The sequence below is a fragment of the Pristiophorus japonicus genome, chromosome 19 (genome assembly GCF_044704955.1).
Source record: "Pristiophorus japonicus isolate sPriJap1 chromosome 19, sPriJap1.hap1, whole genome shotgun sequence".
In the NCBI taxonomy this organism is placed as follows: domain Eukaryota; kingdom Metazoa; phylum Chordata; class Chondrichthyes; family Pristiophoridae; genus Pristiophorus; species Pristiophorus japonicus.
Genome location: NC_091995.1, coordinates 73,250,431 through 73,263,101, shown reverse-complemented (window position 1 = coordinate 73,263,101; position 12,671 = coordinate 73,250,431). Strand labels below are relative to the sequence as shown.

The 12,671-nt window shown below is 47.5% G+C and overlaps 12 non-coding genes across 12 annotated transcripts; all 12 read left to right on the top strand.

Moving 5' to 3' along the window:
- Positions 1-28: 28 nt before the first annotated feature.
- Positions 29-101, top strand: trnar-ccu (transfer RNA arginine (anticodon CCU)). Its single transcript has one exon. It is a non-coding gene; the product is annotated as a tRNA-Arg (tRNA).
- A 902-nt stretch (positions 102-1,003) lies between these two features.
- Positions 1,004-1,076, top strand: trnar-ucu (transfer RNA arginine (anticodon UCU)). Its single transcript has one exon. It is a non-coding gene; the product is annotated as a tRNA-Arg (tRNA).
- Positions 1,077-2,325: 1,249 nt separating this feature from the next.
- On the top strand, positions 2,326-2,398 carry trnar-ccu (transfer RNA arginine (anticodon CCU)). The gene has a single exon. It is a non-coding gene; the product is annotated as a tRNA-Arg (tRNA).
- A 902-nt stretch (positions 2,399-3,300) lies between these two features.
- Positions 3,301-3,373, top strand: trnar-ucu (transfer RNA arginine (anticodon UCU)). The gene has a single exon. It is a non-coding gene; the product is annotated as a tRNA-Arg (tRNA).
- A 1,249-nt stretch (positions 3,374-4,622) lies between these two features.
- On the top strand, positions 4,623-4,695 carry trnar-ccu (transfer RNA arginine (anticodon CCU)). The gene has a single exon. It is a non-coding gene; the product is annotated as a tRNA-Arg (tRNA).
- Positions 4,696-5,597: 902 nt separating this feature from the next.
- On the top strand, positions 5,598-5,670 carry trnar-ucu (transfer RNA arginine (anticodon UCU)). Its single transcript has one exon. It is a non-coding gene; the product is annotated as a tRNA-Arg (tRNA).
- Positions 5,671-6,919: 1,249 nt separating this feature from the next.
- trnar-ccu (transfer RNA arginine (anticodon CCU)) lies at positions 6,920-6,992 on the top strand. Its single transcript has one exon. It is a non-coding gene; the product is annotated as a tRNA-Arg (tRNA).
- Positions 6,993-7,894: 902 nt separating this feature from the next.
- Positions 7,895-7,967, top strand: trnar-ucu (transfer RNA arginine (anticodon UCU)). Its single transcript has one exon. It is a non-coding gene; the product is annotated as a tRNA-Arg (tRNA).
- A 1,249-nt stretch (positions 7,968-9,216) lies between these two features.
- On the top strand, positions 9,217-9,289 carry trnar-ccu (transfer RNA arginine (anticodon CCU)). Its single transcript has one exon. It is a non-coding gene; the product is annotated as a tRNA-Arg (tRNA).
- Positions 9,290-10,191: 902 nt separating this feature from the next.
- Positions 10,192-10,264, top strand: trnar-ucu (transfer RNA arginine (anticodon UCU)). Its single transcript has one exon. It is a non-coding gene; the product is annotated as a tRNA-Arg (tRNA).
- A 1,002-nt stretch (positions 10,265-11,266) lies between these two features.
- trnar-ucu (transfer RNA arginine (anticodon UCU)) lies at positions 11,267-11,339 on the top strand. Its single transcript has one exon. It is a non-coding gene; the product is annotated as a tRNA-Arg (tRNA).
- A 1,249-nt stretch (positions 11,340-12,588) lies between these two features.
- trnar-ccu (transfer RNA arginine (anticodon CCU)) lies at positions 12,589-12,661 on the top strand. Its single transcript has one exon. It is a non-coding gene; the product is annotated as a tRNA-Arg (tRNA).
- The last annotated feature ends 10 nt before the right edge of the window (positions 12,662-12,671 follow it).

The following is a 12,671-nucleotide window of genomic DNA, read 5'->3' as shown; positions in this document are numbered from 1 at the left end:
CCCTCAGGTGGGTCACTACATGAGTTCAGCCCCAGTGGCCTAATGGATAAGGCACTGGCCTCCTAAGCCAGGGATTGTGGGTTCGAGTCCCACCTGGGGTGATGTCTTTTTAAAGATTGACAATACGGCAGTTGATGGTCACAGGGTGGGCAGGGTCGGGGGATGGGTCGTGCACACAGTATCTCCTGAAACAGCTCCGCCTTGCTACCTCTCGCTCCTCCTTTCAGACACTCCATAAAATCTGATGCCATGGCTCAGTGCGTGACAATTTTGTGTGTGAGTCAGAAGGTTGTGGGTTCAAATCCCATGACAGATAGAAATCTAGTTGATACTTCAGTACAGGTGGAGCTGCTGTATTTTGGCTTGAATTCATGGCAGAAAGTGTCATGGACTGTGAGACAAGTTTCCTGCAATCCCAAAATGACAATACAATCATCCACAATAAGCCCATGGATAGACACAATTGGGTAGGGCAGAGTAACCGACAGGTATACTGAAGGTATTTCCGTAACAATGTGGAGAATTGTTCTGTGGCCGAAAGTTAAGTTGGAGGCCACCCTCAGATCCAGAAATGGACTTTAACCCAGGAGAGGGAATTTCTAGCCAGGACCCACACAGCAGCAAAATAAACCAGAAGGACAGTCATAGACTCAGCAGGTAACAGTAGCAATGGAGAACGGACTGTAAACTACACAAAATTCCTTTCAAAGAGCAACTGAATAGAAGATCAGAGTCACAGCAGCTGACTGAGTCTTACAGTGCAGTCCAGTGGAGTAGCATAGTATGAATGGCAGAGAAATCCAGGAATGGTGAAGTCAAATTTGAGCAAAGTTCCAGGGCTCACCCATGAAAACAAAGAGCAATCGGGGTCGGGGGATAGGCACTGGGCACGGTATCTCCATAAACATCTCCGCCTCGCGACCTTTCTCTCCTCCTTGAAGATACTTCCTTGAAACCTACTTCACTGGCCAATTGCCCTCAGGTGGGTCACTTCATGTATTCAGCCCCAGTGGCCTAATGGATAAGGCACTGGCCTTCTAAGCCAGGGATTGTGGGTTCGAGCCCCACCTGGGGTGATGTCTTTTTAAAGATTGACAATACGGCAGTTGCAGTTGGGCAAGTGATGTCAGGTTCAGCAAGGCAGGGAGGCTTCATTCGGACCAAGATGTCATCAACTTCAAATTTGTGCAAAGTTCCAGTGCTCACTGATGGTCACAGGGAAGGCATGGTCGGGGGATGGGTAATGGACACAGTATCTCCCGAAACAGCTCCGCCTTGCTACCTCTCGCTCCTCCTTTAAGACACTCCCTAAAAACTTGCTTTTTTCACCGCGAAATGGCCATAGCACAATAGGTAGCACTCTTGCTTGTGAGTCAGGTGGATCTTGGTTCAAATCCCACCACAGGCACTTAAACAAAATCTAATTGATACTTCAGTGCAAAGGGACTGTTGCAGGTGCTGTATTTTGGCTTGATGGACTGTGAGACAAAGACTGACATGTCAATGCAATCATCCACAATAAGCCCATGGGTAGATACAAGTGGGTAGGGCAGAGTAACCGACAGGCATACTGAAGGTATTTCCGTGAAAATGTGGAGAATTGTTCTGTGGCCGAAAGTTAAGTTGGAGGCCACCCGAGGATCAGAAATGGACTTTAGCCCAGGAGAGGGAATTTCTGGCCAGGACCCACACAGCAGCAAAATAAACCAGCAGGACAGTCATAGACTCAGCAGGTAACAGTAGCAATGGGGAATGGACTGTAAACAACACAAATTCCTTTCAAAGAGCAACTGAATAGAAGATCAGAGTCACAGCAGCTGACTGAGTCTTACAGTGCAGTCCAGTGGAGTAGCATAGTATAAATGGCACAGAAATCCAGGAATAGGGAAGTCAAATTTGAGCAAAGTTCCAGGGATCACCCATGAAGCCAAAGAGCAATCGGGGTCGGGGGATAGGCACTGGGCACGGTATCTCCATAAACATCTCCGCCTCGCTACCTTTCTCTCCTCCTTGAAGATGCTCCCTCGAAACCTACTTCAGTGATCAAGGTTTAGGACACCTGTCCTGGTACCTCATGTGGCTCGGTGTAAGATTTTATTTGATAATGATCCTGTGAAGCATCATGGAAGGTTTTATTATGTTACAGGCGCTATATAAATGCAAGCTGTTGTTGTAGATGGCTCTGCCATGGTGCGTGCAGTGGCAGATATGATGGGAGAAAATAGCTTCCATCTGTGCTCAACTTTCTCACACTCTGAAAATGTGAGGCAGATATCACATTTCAGAGTGGTCAATTACCCTCAGGTGGGTCACTACATGAGTTCAGCCCCAGTGGCCTAATGGATAAGGCACTGGCCTCCTAAGCCAGGGATTGTGGGTTCGAGTCCCACCTGGGGTGATGTCTTTTTAAAGATTGACAATACGGCAGTTGATGGTCACAGGGTGGGCAGGGTCGGGGGATGGGTCGTGCACACAGTATCTCCTGAAACAGCTCCGCCTTGCTACCTCTCGCTCCTCCTTTCAGACACTCCATAAAATCTGATGCCATGGCTCAGTGCGTGACAATTTTGTGTGTGAGTCAGAAGGTTGTGGGTTCAAATCCCATGACAGATAGAAATCTAGTTGATACTTCAGTACAGGTGGAGCTGCTGTATTTTGGCTTGAATTCATGGCAGAAAGTGTCATGGACTGTGAGACAAGTTTCCTGCAATCCCAAAATGACAATACAATCATCCACAATAAGCCCATGGATAGACACAATTGGGTAGGGCAGAGTAACCGACAGGTATACTGAAGGTATTTCCGTAACAATGTGGAGAATTGTTCTGTGGCCGAAAGTTAAGTTGGAGGCCACCCTCAGATCCAGAAATGGACTTTAACCCAGGAGAGGGAATTTCTAGCCAGGACCCACACAGCAGCAAAATAAACCAGAAGGACAGTCATAGACTCAGCAGGTAACAGTAGCAATGGAGAACGGACTGTAAACTACACAAAATTCCTTTCAAAGAGCAACTGAATAGAAGATCAGAGTCACAGCAGCTGACTGAGTCTTACAGTGCAGTCCAGTGGAGTAGCATAGTATGAATGGCAGAGAAATCCAGGAATGGTGAAGTCAAATTTGAGCAAAGTTCCAGGGCTCACCCATGAAAACAAAGATCAATCGGGGTCGGGGGATAGGCACTGGGCACGGTATCTCCATAAACATCTCCGCCTCGCGACCTTTCTCTCCTCCTTGAAGATACTTCCTTGAAACCTACTTCACTGGCCAATTGCCCTCAGGTGGGTCACTTCATGTATTCAGCCCCAGTGGCCTAATGGATAAGGCACTGGCCTTCTAAGCCAGGGATTGTGGGTTCGAGCCCCACCTGGGGTGATGTCTTTTTAAAGATTGACAATACGGCAGTTGCAGTTGGGCAAGTGATGTCAGGTTCAGCAAGGCAGGGAGGCTTCATTCGGACCAAGATGTCATCAACTTCAAATTTGTGCAAAGTTCCAGTGCTCACTGATGGTCACAGGGAAGGCATGGTCGGGGGATGGGTAATGGACACAGTATCTCCCGAAACAGCTCCGCCTTGCTACCTCTCGCTCCTCCTTTAAGACACTCCCTAAAAACTTGCTTTTTTCACCGCGAAATGGCCATAGCACAATAGGTAGCACTCTTGCTTGTGAGTCAGGTGGATCTTGGTTCAAATCCCACCACAGGCACTTAAACAAAATCTAATTGATACTTCAGTGCAAAGGGACTGTTGCAGGTGCTGTATTTTGGCTTGATGGACTGTGAGACAAAGACTGACATGTCAATGCAATCATCCACAATAAGCCCATGGGTAGATACAAGTGGGTAGGGCAGAGTAACCGACAGGCATACTGAAGGTATTTCCGTGAAAATGTGGAGAATTGTTCTGTGGCCGAAAGTTAAGTTGGAGGCCACCCGAGGATCAGAAATGGACTTTAGCCCAGGAGAGGGAATTTCTGGCCAGGACCCACACAGCAGCAAAATAAACCAGCAGGACAGTCATAGACTCAGCAGGTAACAGTAGCAATGGGGAATGGACTGTAAACAACACAAATTCCTTTCAAAGAGCAACTGAATAGAAGATCAGAGTCACAGCAGCTGACTGAGTCTTACAGTGCAGTCCAGTGGAGTAGCATAGTATAAATGGCACAGAAATCCAGGAATAGGGAAGTCAAATTTGAGCAAAGTTCCAGGGATCACCCATGAAGCCAAAGAGCAATCGGGGTCGGGGGATAGGCACTGGGCACGGTATCTCCATAAACATCTCCGCCTCGCTACCTTTCTCTCCTCCTTGAAGATGCTCCCTCGAAACCTACTTCAGTGATCAAGGTTTAGGACACCTGTCCTGGTACCTCATGTGGCTCGGTGTAAGATTTTATTTGATAATGATCCTGTGAAGCATCATGGAAGGTTTTATTATGTTACAGGCGCTATATAAATGCAAGCTGTTGTTGTAGATGGCTCTGCCATGGTGCGTGCAGTGGCAGATATGATGGGAGAAAATAGCTTCCATCTGTGCTCAACTTTCTCACACTCTGAAAATGTGAGGCAGATATCACATTTCAGAGTGGTCAATTACCCTCAGGTGGGTCACTACATGAGTTCAGCCCCAGTGGCCTAATGGATAAGGCACTGGCCTCCTAAGCCAGGGATTGTGGGTTCGAGTCCCACCTGGGGTGATGTCTTTTTAAAGATTGACAATACGGCAGTTGATGGTCACAGGGTGGGCAGGGTCGGGGGATGGGTCGTGCACACAGTATCTCCTGAAACAGCTCCGCCTTGCTACCTCTCGCTCCTCCTTTCAGACACTCCATAAAATCTGATGCCATGGCTCAGTGCGTGACAATTTTGTGTGTGAGTCAGAAGGTTGTGGGTTCAAATCCCATGACAGATAGAAATCTAGTTGATACTTCAGTACAGGTGGAGCTGCTGTATTTTGGCTTGAATTCATGGCAGAAAGTGTCATGGACTGTGAGACAAGTTTCCTGCAATCCCAAAATGACAATACAATCATCCACAATAAGCCCATGGATAGACACAATTGGGTAGGGCAGAGTAACCGACAGGTATACTGAAGGTATTTCCGTAACAATGTGGAGAATTGTTCTGTGGCCGAAAGTTAAGTTGGAGGCCACCCTCAGATCCAGAAATGGACTTTAACCCAGGAGAGGGAATTTCTAGCCAGGACCCACACAGCAGCAAAATAAACCAGAAGGACAGTCATAGACTCAGCAGGTAACAGTAGCAATGGAGAACGGACTGTAAACTACACAAAATTCCTTTCAAAGAGCAACTGAATAGAAGATCAGAGTCACAGCAGCTGACTGAGTCTTACAGTGCAGTCCAGTGGAGTAGCATAGTATGAATGGCAGAGAAATCCAGGAATGGTGAAGTCAAATTTGAGCAAAGTTCCAGGGCTCACCCATGAAAACAAAGATCAATCGGGGTCGGGGGATAGGCACTGGGCACGGTATCTCCATAAACATCTCCGCCTCGCGACCTTTCTCTCCTCCTTGAAGATACTTCCTTGAAACCTACTTCACTGGCCAATTGCCCTCAGGTGGGTCACTTCATGTATTCAGCCCCAGTGGCCTAATGGATAAGGCACTGGCCTTCTAAGCCAGGGATTGTGGGTTCGAGCCCCACCTGGGGTGATGTCTTTTTAAAGATTGACAATACGGCAGTTGCAGTTGGGCAAGTGATGTCAGGTTCAGCAAGGCAGGGAGGCTTCATTCGGACCAAGATGTCATCAACTTCAAATTTGTGCAAAGTTCCAGTGCTCACTGATGGTCACAGGGAAGGCATGGTCGGGGGATGGGTAATGGACACAGTATCTCCCGAAACAGCTCCGCCTTGCTACCTCTCGCTCCTCCTTTAAGACACTCCCTAAAAACTTGCTTTTTTCACCGCGAAATGGCCATAGCACAATAGGTAGCACTCTTGCTTGTGAGTCAGGTGGATCTTGGTTCAAATCCCACCACAGGCACTTAAACAAAATCTAATTGATACTTCAGTGCAAAGGGACTGTTGCAGGTGCTGTATTTTGGCTTGATGGACTGTGAGACAAAGACTGACATGTCAATGCAATCATCCACAATAAGCCCATGGGTAGATACAAGTGGGTAGGGCAGAGTAACCGACAGGCATACTGAAGGTATTTCCGTGAAAATGTGGAGAATTGTTCTGTGGCCGAAAGTTAAGTTGGAGGCCACCCGAGGATCAGAAATGGACTTTAGCCCAGGAGAGGGAATTTCTGGCCAGGACCCACACAGCAGCAAAATAAACCAGTAGGACAGTCATAGACTCAGCAGGTAACAGTAGCAATGGGGAATGGACTGTAAACAACACAAATTCCTTTCAAAGAGCAACTGAATAGAAGATCAGAGTCACAGCAGCTGACTGAGTCTTACAGTGCAGTCCAGTGGAGTAGCATAGTATAAATGGCACAGAAATCCAGGAATAGGGAAGTCAAATTTGAGCAAAGTTCCAGGGATCACCCATGAAGCCAAAGAGCAATCGGGGTCGGGGGATAGGCACTGGGCACGGTATCTCCATAAACATCTCCGCCTCGCTACCTTTCTCTCCTCCTTGAAGATGCTCCCTCGAAACCTACTTCAGTGATCAAGGTTTAGGACACCTGTCCTGGTACCTCATGTGGCTCGGTGTTAGATTTTATTTGATAATGATCCTGTGAAGCATCATGGAAGGTTTTATTATGTTACAGGCGCTATATAAATGCAAGCTGTTGTTGTAGATGGCTCTGCCATGGTGCGTTCTGTGGCAGATATGATGGGAGAAAATAGCTTCCATCTGTGCTCAACTTTCTCACACTCTGAAAATGTGAGGCAGATATCACATTTCAGAGTGGTCAATTACCCTCAGGTGGGTCACTACATGAGTTCAGCCCCAGTGGCCTAATGGATAAGGCACTGGCCTCCTAAGCCAGGGATTGTGGGTTCGAGTCCCACCTGGGGTGATGTCTTTTTAAAGATTGACAATACGGCAGTTGATGGTCACAGGGTGGGCAGGGTCGGGGGATGGGTCGTGCACACAGTATCTCCTGAAACAGCTCCGCCTTGCTACCTCTCGCTCCTCCTTTCAGACACTCCATAAAATCTGATGCCATGGCTCAGTGCGTGACAATTTTGTGTGTGAGTCAGAAGGTTGTGGGTTCAAATCCCATGACAGATAGAAATCTAGTTGATACTTCAGTACAGGTGGAGCTGCTGTATTTTGGCTTGAATTCATGGCAGAAAGTGTCATGGACTGTGAGACAAGTTTCCTGCAATCCCAAAATGACAATACAATCATCCACAATAAGCCCATGGATAGACACAATTGGGTAGGGCAGAGTAACCGACAGGTATACTGAAGGTATTTCCGTAACAATGTGGAGAATTGTTCTGTGGCCGAAAGTTAAGTTGGAGGCCACCCTCAGATCCAGAAATGGACTTTAACCCAGGAGAGGGAATTTCTAGCCAGGACCCACACAGCAGCAAAATAAACCAGAAGGACAGTCATAGACTCAGCAGGTAACAGTAGCAATGGAGAACGGACTGTAAACTACACAAAATTCCTTTCAAAGAGCAACTGAATAGAAGATCAGAGTCACAGCAGCTGACTGAGTCTTACAGTGCAGTCCAGTGGAGTAGCATAGTATGAATGGCAGAGAAATCCAGGAATGGTGAAGTCAAATTTGAGCAAAGTTCCAGGGCTCACCCATGAAAACAAAGATCAATCGGGGTCGGGGGATAGGCACTGGGCACGGTATCTCCATAAACATCTCCGCCTCGCGACCTTTCTCTCCTCCTTGAAGATACTTCCTTGAAACCTACTTCACTGGCCAATTGCCCTCAGGTGGGTCACTTCATGTATTCAGCCCCAGTGGCCTAATGGATAAGGCACTGGCCTTCTAAGCCAGGGATTGTGGGTTCGAGCCCCACCTGGGGTGATGTCTTTTTAAAGATTGACAATACGGCAGTTGCAGTTGGGCAAGTGATGTCAGGTTCAGCAAGGCAGGGAGGCTTCATTCGGACCAAGATGTCATCAACTTCAAATTTGTGCAAAGTTCCAGTGCTCACTGATGGTCACAGGGAAGGCATGGTCGGGGGATGGGTAATGGACACAGTATCTCCCGAAACAGCTCCGCCTTGCTACCTCTCGCTCCTCCTTTAAGACACTCCCTAAAAACTTGCTTTTTTCACCGCGAAATGGCCATAGCACAATAGGTAGCACTCTTGCTTGTGAGTCAGGTGGATCTTGGTTCAAATCCCACCACAGGCACTTAAACAAAATCTAATTGATACTTCAGTGCAAAGGGACTGTTGCAGGTGCTGTATTTTGGCTTGATGGACTGTGAGACAAAGACTGACATGTCAATGCAATCATCCACAATAAGCCCATGGGTAGATACAAGTGGGTAGGGCAGAGTAACCGACAGGCATACTGAAGGTATTTCCGTGAAAATGTGGAGAATTGTTCTGTGGCCGAAAGTTAAGTTGGAGGCCACCCGAGGATCAGAAATGGACTTTAGCCCAGGAGAGGGAATTTCTGGCCAGGACCCACACAGCAGCAAAATAAACCAGTAGGACAGTCATAGACTCAGCAGGTAACAGTAGCAATGGGGAATGGACTGTAAACAACACAAATTCCTTTCAAAGAGCAACTGAATAGAAGATCAGAGTCACAGCAGCTGACTGAGTCTTACAGTGCAGTCCAGTGGAGTAGCATAGTATAAATGGCACAGAAATCCAGGAATAGGGAAGTCAAATTTGAGCAAAGTTCCAGGGATCACCCATGAAGCCAAAGAGCAATCGGGGTCGGGGGATAGGCACTGGGCACGGTATCTCCATAAACATCTCCGCCTCGCTACCTTTCTCTCCTCCTTGAAGATGCTCCCTCGAAACCTACTTCAGTGATCAAGGTTTAGGACACCTGTCCTGGTACCTCATGTGGCTCGGTGTTAGATTTTATTTGATAATGATCCTGTGAAGCATCATGGAAGGTTTTATTATGTTACAGGCGCTATATAAATGCAAGCTGTTGTTGTAGATGGCTCTGCCATGGTGCGTTCTGTGGCAGATATGATGGGAGAAAATAGCTTCCATCTGTGCTCAACTTTCTCACACTCTGAAAATGTGAGGCAGATATCACATTTCAGAGTGGTCAATTACCCTCAGGTGGGTCACTACATGAGTTCAGCCCCAGTGGCCTAATGGATAAGGCACTGGCCTCCTAAGCCAGGGATTGTGGGTTCGAGTCCCACCTGGGGTGATGTCTTTTTAAAGATTGACAATACGGCAGTTGCTGGTCACAGGGTGGGCAGGGTCGGGGGATGGGTCGTGCACACAGTATCTCCTGAAACAGCTCCGCCTTGCTACCTCTCGCTCCTCCTTTCAGACACTCCATAAAATCTGATGCCATGGCTCAGTGCGTGACAATTTTGTGTGTGAGTCAGAAGGTTGTGGGTTCAAATCCCATGACAGATAGAAATCTAGTTGATACTTCAGTACAGGTGGAGCTGCTGTATTTTGGCTTGAATTCATGGCAGAAAGTGTCATGGACTGTGAGACAAGTTTCCTGCAATCCCAAAATGACAATACAATCATCCACAATAAGCCCATGGATAGACACAATTGGGTAGGGCAGAGTAACCGACAGGTATACTGAAGGTATTTCCGTAACAATGTGGAGAATTGTTCTGTGGCCGAAAGTTAAGTTGGAGGCCACCCTCAGATCCAGAAATGGACTTTAACCCAGGAGAGGGAATTTCTAGCCAGGACCCACACAGCAGCAAAATAAACCAGAAGGACAGTCATAGACTCAGCAGGTAACAGTAGCAATGGAGAACGGACTGTAAACTACACAAAATTCCTTTCAAAGAGCAACTGAATAGAAGATCAGAGTCACAGCAGCTGACTGAGTCTTACAGTGCAGTCCAGTGGAGTAGCATAGTATGAATGGCAGAGAAATCCAGGAATGGTGAAGTCAAATTTGAGCAAAGTTCCAGGGCTCACCCATGAAAACAAAGATCAATCGGGGTCGGGGGATAGGCACTGGGCACGGTATCTCCATAAACATCTCCGCCTCGCGACCTTTCTCTCCTCCTTGAAGATACTTCCTTGAAACCTACTTCACTGGCCAATTGCCCTCAGGTGGGTCACTTCATGTATTCAGCCCCAGTGGCCTAATGGATAAGGCACTGGCCTTCTAAGCCAGGGATTGTGGGTTCGAGCCCCACCTGGGGTGATGTCTTTTTAAAGATTGACAATACGGCAGTTGCAGTTGGGCAAGTGATGTCAGGTTCAGCAAGGCAGGGAGGCTTCATTCGGACCAAGATGTCATCAACTTCAAATTTGTGCAAAGTTCCAGTGCTCACTGATGGTCACAGGGAAGGCATGGTCGGGGGATGGGTAATGGACACAGTATCTCCCGAAACAGCTCCGCCTTGCTACCTCTCGCTCCTCCTTTAAGACACTCCCTAAAAACTTGCTTTTTTCACCGCGAAATGGCCATAGCACAATAGGTAGCACTCTTGCTTGTGAGTCAGGTGGATCTTGGTTCAAATCCCACCACAGGCACTTAAACAAAATCTAATTGATACTTCAGTGCAAAGGGACTGTTGCAGGTGCTGTATTTTGGCTTGATGGACTGTGAGACAAAGACTGACATGTCAATGCAATCATCCACAATAAGCCCATGGGTAGATACAAGTGGGTAGGGCAGAGTAACCGACAGGCATACTGAAGGTATTTCCGTGAAAATGTGGAGAATTGTTCTGTGGCCGAAAGTTAAGTTGGAGGCCACCCGAGGATCAGAAATGGACTTTAGCCCAGGAGAGGGAATTTCTGGCCAGGACCCACACAGCAGCAAAATAAACCAGCAGGACAGTCATAGACTCAGCAGGTAACAGTAGCAATGGGGAATGGACTGTAAACAACACAAATTCCTTTCAAAGAGCAACTGAATAGAAGATCAGAGTCACAGCAGCTGACTGAGTCTTACAGTGCAGTCCAGTGGAGTAGCATAGTATAAATGGCACAGAAATCCAGGAATAGGGAAGTCAAATTTGAGCAAAGTTCCAGGGATCACCCATGAAGCCAAAGAGCAATCGGGGTCGGGGAATAGGCACTGGGCACGGTATCTCCATAAACATCTCCGCCTCGCGACCTTTCTCTCCTCCTTGAAGATACTTCCTTGAAACCTACTTCACTGGCCAATTGCCCTCAGGTGGGTCACTTCATGTATTCAGCCCCAGTGGCCTAATGGATAAGGCACTGGCCTTCTAAGCCAGGGATTGTGGGTTCGAGCCCCACCTGGGGTGATGTCTTTTTAAAGATTGACAATACGGCAGTTGCAGTTGGGCAAGTGATGTCAGGTTCAGCAAGGCAGGGAGGCTTCATTCGGACCAAGATGTCATCAACTTCAAATTTGTGCAAAGTTCCAGTGCTCACTGATGGTCACAGGGAAGGCATGGTCGGGGGATGGGTAATGGACACAGTATCTCCCGAAACAGCTCCGCCTTGCTACCTCTCGCTCCTCCTTTAAGACACTCCCTAAAAACTTGCTTTTTTCACCGCGAAATGGCCATAGCACAATAGGTAGCACTCTTGCTTGTGAGTCAGGTGGATCTTGGTTCAAATCCCACCACAGGCACTTAAACAAAATCTAATTGATACTTCAGTGCAAAGGGACTGTTGCAGGTGCTGTATTTTGGCTTGATGGACTGTGAGACAAAGACTGACATGTCAATGCAATCATCCACAATAAGCCCATGGGTAGATACAAGTGGGTAGGGCAGAGTAACCGACAGGCATACTGAAGGTATTTCCGTGAAAATGTGGAGAATTGTTCTGTGGCCGAAAGTTAAGTTGGAGGCCACCCGAGGATCAGAAATGGACTTTAGCCCAGGAGAGGGAATTTCTGGCCAGGACCCACACAGCAGCAAAATAAACCAGCAGGACAGTCATAGACTCAGCAGGTAACAGTAGCAATGGGGAATGGACTGTAAACAACACAAATTCCTTTCAAAGAGCAACTGAATAGAAGATCAGAGTCACAGCAGCTGACTGAGTCTTACAGTGCAGTCCAGTGGAGTAGCATAGTATAAATGGCACAGAAATCCAGGAATAGGGAAGTCAAATTTGAGCAAAGTTCCAGGGATCACCCATGAAGCCAAAGAGCAATCGGGGTCGGGGGATAGGCACTGGGCACGGTATCTCCATAAACATCTCCGCCTCGCTACCTTTCTCTCCTCCTTGAAGATGCTCCCTCGAAACCTACTTCAGTGATCAAGGTTTAGGACACCTGTCCTGGTACCTCATGTGGCTCGGTGTAAGATTTTATTTGATAATGATCCTGTGAAGCATCATGGAAGGTTTTATTATGTTACAGGCGCTATATAAATGCAAGCTGTTGTTGTAGATGGCTCTGCCATGGTGCGTTCTGTGGCAGATATGATGGGAGAAAATAGCTTCCATCTGTGCTCAACTTTCTCACACTCTGAAAATGTGAGGCAGATATCACATTTCAGAGTGGTCAATTACCCTCAGGTGGGTCACTACATGAGTTCAGCCCCAGTGGCCTAATGGATAAGGCACTGGCCTCCTAAGCCAGGGATTGTGGGTTCGAGTCCCACCTGGGGTGATGTCTTTTT